Source organism: Ascaphus truei, chromosome 2 (genome assembly GCF_040206685.1).
Source record: "Ascaphus truei isolate aAscTru1 chromosome 2, aAscTru1.hap1, whole genome shotgun sequence".
Classification (NCBI taxonomy): domain Eukaryota; kingdom Metazoa; phylum Chordata; class Amphibia; order Anura; family Ascaphidae; genus Ascaphus; species Ascaphus truei.
The window spans coordinates 455,096,156-455,105,504 of NC_134484.1; positions in this window are offsets into that span (position 1 = coordinate 455,096,156).

The window sequence follows — 9,349 nt, forward strand, 5'->3', positions numbered from 1 at the left end:
GTGGACCTGCGAGAATTTATTACTATGGATGATGTAGTTAATAAACGAGTACTTACCTTGGAGAAAGAGATCATTAATAGACAAAACAATAAATCACTTAGAGATGAGGAAGATTATGCTAATGGTAGGGTAGAAATCCTAGGATTGCAGCGGTGCACAGCCAAATAGGAGAAGGGGACCAGCAAGGTGTGGGTTAAAAATATATTTATTGAATCTGCATGGTAACGGGGACACACACTCTGACACGTTTCGGACAGGAATTGTCCTTTATCAAAGAGCTGATTCGCGTCATTCGCCCTTACAGTCTTATAGAGCACTCCCCGCCCACCTACATCATAACGCTGCGTGATTTCGGCGTGAAAATCGCCGATGTACGACCTCATTGGTCGGAGCTATCAGCCAATAAGACAGCTCAATGCCATAGGTGTGTAGCGAGGGGAGGGGAGTGATGCGCTTCTCTCACCAGCACGCAGACCCTCCGCTGACACACATAGCAACGCTGCCTGGTTACACTTCCTGATCCCTAAAAAAAACAGTGAACCTCCTGTCAGTGTACATAGTTAGGTGTATATACGAATGAACGGGTAGGCGGGATGGGAAGGGGGAGGGGGAGTTGGGGGGAAGCAAAAGACTGTTAAGGAGGAAAGAAAAATAAATAAATTAGGACACCAATACATACTAGACTAAAACACATTACGACATTTACATCAAATATTAAAAACAGTTAACAATTGGAATACGAATCTAAAACTGAAATGGAGGCAATATATAAAGTCAAGGAACAATGTGTAATTATGTCTAGTTTCAATTGACTATATAATAAAGACATTTGTGAAATCAATCTGTCAATTTTATAGTATATTTGTACATGTGCGTTGTGTAAAGAGACATATCTTTCCCCCTTATGTAGGTATGACACAATGCACTATATGGGGAGACTTGCGTTACCCCCATATGTCTTTAGTCCTTGCTTGAAAATATTATCAGATGAACGGATAAAGACAGGTGTCAAATGCAAGCTAGTCATTTAAAGCATATAAAAATCATAATGGATGCTGAGGTCCAGTTCGAACAGTGGTGTATGCAAAAGATATTTATGCAAGACATTACGTTTAGCTTGTAGACTAATGCGGACACAGATATTGAATTTAGTTGGCATATATAGCAATTAAACAGAGATGTTATTCACCATTTGAGTCTAAATAATGGAACAGATGATTATTTGTTCATTTATTTAATTAAGGAAGTGTTTGAGCTCCCAGTCCTGGTTCATGCCCTTGGGTGCTAATGTCCCAAGGGCATAAATCCAGAACATCTCCCTACGATTCAATGATGCCTCCCTGTGCCCTCCCCTAGGGTGTATAGAGATGTTTTCTATTGCGGTATATGTGAAAGTTTTGATAGATCCTAAGGGACATGTGTTAAAATGGCGCGCAACAGGAAAGCGATCATCACAGTTCCTAATACTGCGAATATGCTCAGTGATTCTAATTTTCAGTGCTCTAATGGTCCTGCCTATGTAGCCACTCCCACATGCACATTCCAATAGGTAAATAACGAAATTCGTTTTGCATGTCATGAATGACTCAATACGGTATACATGACCAGTATGAATATCTTTTACAGATTTTATCGGTTGCCCACATTTAAAGAATCCCTTAGGTAATTGTTTCATACTATTCTTCTTGGAGCCATACACTGGCGACACACTTTATTTGAGCTCGGCTAGTCCCACGAATTCGGGTATACCCGGGTGTATTGAGGTTTGTGACTGTTTTCTGCCCGAGTGCATTGAGGTATTTTCCAGGCAGGGATTGAAGCATTTTATTCCCGCTGGCTGCAATACTGCACAGTATATATATATATACTGCATTACAATTCATGAATTTATGCCATCTGGTAGACACGCGAAGCATTGCAGCCTATTAAATCCTAATCATTATCATTTAACAGATCAGCCACCCGTCAGCCAGGCATGAACCCAGGCTGGGAAGGCAAACGCAACAGGGCTTGTCAGAGGTGAGGAGCGGCGCATTCCAGGTATCTGCCAGGTACATACTGGGTATTTGCTCGAATAAAGTGTGTCGGTGCAGTACAAGCTGGGAGAAACATGATTACCAATGGTCTTAGCTTTTTTGAAAACCATTCTAGGGTTAGACATGGTGTATAAATCAAGGTCTGTGTCTAATTTTAGAATTTCCCAATGCTTTTGTAAGATGAATCTAATCTGCTCCGCTTGTTTAGAGAATGTGGTTATGAACAGTGGACACTGGTTTGTTGCGTTATTATGAATGGTTTTTTTGGGGATTTCTCTTCCTAAGGAGATATTCCCGATCTGTTTTTAGGGCATGGTTAAATGCAGTTTCCAGGTCCCTCTCTCCATAACCACGATCTCTGAACCTGTTCTTAAGTTCTTCAGCTTGTACCATAAAGGATTCTTGTGTGGAGCATAACCTCCTTAACCTCAGGAATTGTCCTTTGGGTATGCCCTTGATGAGTGATCTTGGAAGAGCGCTGTTTGATCTGAGCAGAGAGTTTTTGGAATTCATTTTCCTGTAGATGCTGGTCTGTATTTGTTGACCAACATCTATGTACAAATGTACTGTAAGTCTAGGTAATCAATCTGTGTATCATGGTATGAATGTGTGAACTTCAAATTGTACGTGTTTGCCTCAAGATATTCAAAGAAAGCATGTAGTGTGTCAGTATCCCCATTCCAGATAAATAATAAATCATGTAATTCGTTCCCTCCGTGGTGACATTCATACTATCGCACTGGTATAGTTGATTGTTCCCTTTTTGACAATGGTTGAGATGTGGTATATCTATTATAAGATCCTACTGTGTATATAGCTTTATCAGCTTTGCTTGCGTGACCACCATTGATCCAAAATCTTTCTCCGTCCATTCTTCCATTTTGTCCATTCCCTCACTTCTTTTCCTCCCCTATTCACCCCCCTCCAATTCGTCTCCCCCTCTCCCTCTCCCTTGCACTTCCCCTCCCCCCCTCTCCCTCATCACTCTGTTGTCTTTTGTACTTTGGCCTCTCTGAATCTCTGTATCATTATCTCTGTATATGTATTATCTAGTAGAGACCCATTTAATTAAATCACTAGGATCAATGTTATCTCTCTACTAACATCTGTTTATTATATTATTATATGATTTTGCCGATGATGCAATATTATGTTGTATGATGTTATATTATATTTTGTTGTAGTATTTAAATGTATTTTAATTTAATTTGTTCAATTGTATGTTATCACATGTATCTTTTTATTTGGTCACTTTCTCTAGTATTGTTGGTCCACTTTGCCCATATGTGTTCTGGAACATATAGGGGTCAATATTATCCTTACATTGACCCTGTGTACCTGATTAGCAATTAGTAGTTTTCATTTGCCCTGATTGGTTCATCTTACTATAAAACTATGTCCCCTATCTATGCTTTTAACTCCTGATGAAGTCTCTTTGAGACGAAATGCGTAGAGAGTGTTGTGTGGAGGTGTACTGCCCAGTTTTATTATATTTACACTCACTGGCTTGCTACAGCAATTTATTGCGTTTTTGGAAGTCTTACTCTCAGCTGTCCACTCGTTGCATACATGGGAACTTTATCCGGTCGAATCCACTGACGTCACTGAGTTCTCGCGGTATCTGGAGCTGAGTACTCACTGTGTGACGCAGGATTGAGAGGAAGGCGTCGTCCCTCGTGTTCCCCGGGCTCCGGAGGTGTTCAAAGAGGCTGCTGCAGTGTACCTACACCAGACACTACACCAAAGTCATCTGCTACCGGGTTCCTGCGTCTGGCTGGCTGAGTTTTACTCAAAAATCCTTTTTATTAAGCTATGTTTGTGAGTGTGCATTTTTAAATCCTTGACACTATAAATATATTGTTATACCTTTTACGCTATGAGTGCGCCTGTTTTTTCTGTGTTATATATATATATATATATATATATATATATATATATATATATATGTGTGTGTGTGTATATATATATAGTTGCATGATGAAGCCACTGTACAAATGAATGGGTGAAGGGTGGGTATTGGGCCAGGGTGGCTTAACCCCTTAATTACCTTTGCGGTTATTATCCGATAAGGTGATTAAGGGGTTAATTGATATCTGAATGTAATTGCAATGTATTGGCTATGTATTTTGTTGGCAACGGAGGACAAGGATTTTGCTTGCGACGGGGGCTTCTTATTGATGAGGTCAGTAGAACTTTATTTATGTTATTATGCTAGTTAATGTGTTTAAAAATGGGCAAATAATGTATTATCAATATCTGGATAACAGTTATTTGGCACATTATTGTACTGTATGTGTTGGGGGGGGTTGGCGGGTGGATGTATGTTTTGAATATATAGGTCCGGTTTATTTTTTTTACATACAGGGTTGGTTCCTTTGATTTGCGAGAGACCACTGGAGACCACCTGAGGTATCCTCGGGATTTTCACGGGTATCAGGCTGCGTGGTCCATGGGGGACACCTGCGGGAAGAACCATTGGCCCCACATCTGTGGTGGCACCGTGGACCTGTAGTGCCCACCCGTGGGTCCCCCGACCCCCCTGGGAGCCACCCGAGGCCCCCCAGACACCTGTGGGTCTGACCCGGGGCTCCAAGACATACGCGGGCCTACAGTGGGGACCCAATTGTGGCCCACGGTGACCCGCGGAGACCACCTGGTGGGCCATGGTGCCTGGCGGGACCCACCAACAGGCCTCCAGAACCTGTATGAAACAAGTTGCCTGTAACCTATACGTCTGTGAGGTGACCTGTCAGGCCCACCGGGGACACACGTGGGCCTGGGGTATGAACTCTGTATGTAAAAGAATAAATCATGTATTTATGGGGCGGCACAGGGGGTGGGTTATGTATTTAAAAAATATAATGATGTTTATTATGGGGCTGTTTATTGTTTTTATTGTGGGTACTGGGGGTATTGGCCCCAAGGGTATGTGGGTAGGCCTCCCGGCTGTGTAGTGGGTGAGGTTGGTTAGGCCTCACGGGGTGGGGGGTTAGTGGAGGAGGGTATGTAGGCCTCCTGAGTGGTGGGTGAGGGTGGGTTAACCCCTTAATGACTGTAGCGGTTAATACCCGCTATGGTGATTAAGGGGTTAGGGGACATTACATTAGATGTTTTTATTGCTGTGTATGTCTTGCAACATCAGAGGGGGCATGGGCAGGATGAAGATGAGGATGAAGACAGCCTTCATCGTGGGTGCCTGTAAAAGTTAAGTGTAATATGTATTTATTGTATTTATTGAAAGTTATATGTATTTAAATTGGGCAAATGCATTATTGTCCATAATAGTAATTTTGCCCATTACTGTATTGTATGTGTTAGGGGGGTGTATTTAGTTATAAATATTGTTTATTATTTTTGGAGGCGCAACATTGGTACCGCAGGCCCGCGGGTACCCTGGGACTCCCTCAGGGACCCCGGGACGGCCACGGGGACCCCCGGACTCCCGCGGGTACTCCCGCTGGTGAGCCGGGGACCCCCGGACTCCCACGGGGTTAGCCAGGGACACCCGTGTGAACCCCAGGCTCCCTCGGGGACCCCCACGGGGTCAGCCGGGGACACCCGCCAGCCTGTTGTATGGGTTTTGCGCATGCAAAAATGAAAAGCAATAATTTTTTCTAAGTCCAGCTTTTTTTGTGTCTACTCTGACATGACGTGTTCTGATCAACGCAACTTTCGCGTACGCTAAGGTTGCGTTGCTTAGAGCATCCCGCTTAAGGGCAGAATTTAACGCAAACAAGGTAACGAACAAGCAAAGTTGGACTTAGAAAAAATTCCTGAAAAAAGTCAGTTTTAGAGCGCAAAGTGCCTGTTTGCGTTGCTTAGTGCATCAGGTTGAGCGCAAAATCACGTTCTAAGAGCACTTTGTCTCTAAAAGTGACATATCGGAGCTTAGTGCATGACCCCCATAGTCCCTTAAGCTGGGACCCGCTGCGCCCGTTGGCGCGGGCGGCGGCGTGAGCTCAACTTACCATTCCTTTTTGAACTCACGATCGGGTCCCAGTCCCTCCTCACTTCTAACTTGCTACATGCTGTGACACGGTAGCCAGCAGGAGACACCAGAGAATGGTGTTCTCTTGCGGCAACGCGTCACATGGTACGCGAAGGGGCCAATCATAGACTGGCTCCCTTCAACGAATGGCAAGCCAGCTATTGCTAGCCAATGGGAGCAAAGTATTTCAAACACGGAAGAGGGAAAACTTGTGTTTGAAAACATTGCTTTCAAGCCATTCACCTTGTAGGTTGCTTGTAGTTTTCTGCTAGGTTTATTTATTTAATTTAATATTTATTACAGTTACATATTATATTACAGTTATTTATTTATTATTTATTTGTAATCTGTATAGTTATTTATTATAGCTATTTATTATTATATATATTATTTTTTTTTTTTTTTAACTCAGATTTTTATTGCAATGTAACAGCAAAAAATACATTATCAAATATTTTTTTTTTTTTTTTGTCTTGTATGAAAACAATATCTTAACAACTGAGAGAATAGCAGTGAGATCTTTCTAAAAAGGACAAACAGACACTTATAATAAAACTTAAAGGGGGAGACAATACCCACTCACAATAAAAAAAAAAAAAAAAAAAAAAAAAAAAAAAGGGGGGAGGGAGTGGGAAGGTTTGGGTGGGGTGGGGAAGGATGTGGGTGAGGTATGTAGAGTGAGGTGGTAAGGGGTGCATCTGAGGCCCGAATCCAAACACGAGTGGACTGGGTCGTTTCTCTAATTGCTAATATTATAATGCTGCTAAATAGGTTCTTATGGATATAGAATACAACCTGTAAGCTCCCCCCAAGGAGAACGCATCTACAACTATCATAGCCAGATTGAGGTCCTCTCTATCCCCGGGATATCTGTCTGTTCTAGCCAGGGCGTCCAGACTTTTAGGAAATTGTCACCAGTGTCGTTAACTAAACTCGTTAACTTTTCCATCTGGCAAACGAACCAAATTCGATTTCGAATCTTTGGGATGGTTGGAATATCAGATTGTTTCCATAATGCTGCGATCTCGCACCGCGTTGCAATTGCAAAATGGGCAATTAATTTGTTGTGTGCTTTGGTAAGGCCCGTTAATGGCCTGTTCAGGAGGAACAGCCACGGGTCTGGGGGTATTGTGAGATCGAACAGTCTCTGAATCCAATGTCTAATCGCCTCCCAGAGCGGAGAGATCCGAGGGCAGGACCACAGCATATGTAACAGGTCGGCTGATCCTCCGCACTGGCGGGGGCACAGGGGGGAGGATCCCGGCACAAACCTTGATAATTTCAGTGGGGTGAGGTACCATCGCATTAGGACTTTATATGCGTTCTCCTTAAGAGTGGTGCATATGGAGCTCTTTGCAGTGGCCATGTAAATAGCGCTCCAATCTTCATCCTCTAAGTTTTCTCCTAAATCTGTTTCCCATTGAGATCGGAATGAGGGTATCTGCTGTGCATGTTCACCAGAACTGATCACCTCTCCGTAGATCTGTGATGTAAGTCCCTTTGTGTCGGTCTCAGCCAGACAGAGCTTTTCGAAAGATGTTAATAGGGGGTATGGGGCAAATTTATTATAAAAAGCCCTGATCTGGAGGTATCGAAAGAATTCTGAGTGGGGCATCTCTTTTTCTTCTCTGATATTGTCGAATGTTTTGATTTTTCTATTATGTCCCTCCAGATCTCTAATCCGATTGTAACCCTTCTGCCTCCAGATTGAGGTATTACCGACCGATAGACCCGGAGCGAATTCAGGATTATTCCAAATGGGTGTCACCATGGAGTGTTTTGTCGTGAGGGAATGCCTGTTTTTTGTAGCCTCCCAGATTGACAGTGAGTTGGTCATTGAGGATAGCGGCATTGTGGCAAATTTTTGCGCTGTTTTAGGTAACCAAATTAAACTGCTGAGCTCCAAAGGTGCGCATGCGGCATTTTCTATTTCTACCCATCTCTTCGATTTCGGGTTAGATTGCCATTGTACAATTTGGCTTAATTGTGCCGCCTTGTAATATGATAGCAGGCAGGGTACTGCTAGGCCGCCAGCCAGCACAGGTCTTGTCATATTTAGTTTACTTACCCTCGGTTTTTTACCTCCCCAGATAAATTTGTAAATGTCAGATTGAAGTGAGTGTATGTCCCTCAATCTGAGTGGCACTGGAAGAGTTTGGAAGAGGTATAATATACGGGGGAGTAGGTTCATTTTGACACTATGGATACGTCCAATCCAGGATATCCTTTTGGATGTCCACTTCTGTAAATCAGATTTTAGGGTCCGAATCAGGTTGGGGTAATTTGCATTGTACACGTCCTTTACAGTTTTGGTGATGTGGACACCCAAGTATTTTATGTGGTTTTGTTGCCAGTTAAATTTGAAATTTAATTTTAGTAATTTCTCTGTGTGTCTAGGGAGGTTGACATTGAGGGCTTCCGACTTGGATTGATTGATTTTGAAGCCGGAGACCTTAGCGAATCGATCTAGTAGGGCGAATAGGTTTGGCAGGGAAGTAAGGGGTTTTGTGATAATCAAGAGGATGTCATCCGCATACAGGGCCGCTTTATGGGTTTGGGAGTATGCGTTTAACCCTGAGATGTCTGGGTTTCCTCTGATTTGCGCCGCCAGTGGTTCGATACAAAGGGCAAATAAAAGTGGGGATAATGGGCAGCCCTGTCTCGTGCCACTCTTTATTTGGAATGGCAGAGAGGGGTAGCCTTGGTGTATGACCCTGGCGGTGGGGTTAGAGTACAGCGACAGAATCGCCTCGCTCACCCGATCTCCAAAGCCAAATGTTGCAAGCGTCTCTTTTAAATATGGCCAGTCTATCCTATCGAAAGCTTTTTCTGCATCCAGACTTAACAACATGCTTTGAGTTGCCTTACTATTTGCCAAATCCAACAGATCAATAAATCGTCGTGTATTATCCGCTGCTTGCCGGCCCTTGATAAATCCGACTTGATCTGGGTGTATAAGTCTGGGTAGGATGAGACTAAGTCTATTGGCCAGTAATTTAGCGTATAATTTGACATCGGTGTTAATTAATGATATAGGCCGGTAGCTTTTGCAATCTAGCGGGTCTTTCCCCGTTTTATGTATTAGTGATATTGACGCCTTTAACATCTCTTTGGGGATGGGGGCTCCCGCTAAAATAGCGTTAAACATGCGGAGCAACCTAGGGGCGAGTAGCTCTATAAATTTCTTATAATAAAGCCCTGAAAATCCATCTGGCCCAGGGGCCTTTGATGGTTTCAACTCTTTAATGGCTTGCGACAGTTCTTCTATAGTGAAGTCAGCGTTCAGGGCTTCTCTGTCTGTGTCCGTCAATCTCCCTAGATTTGA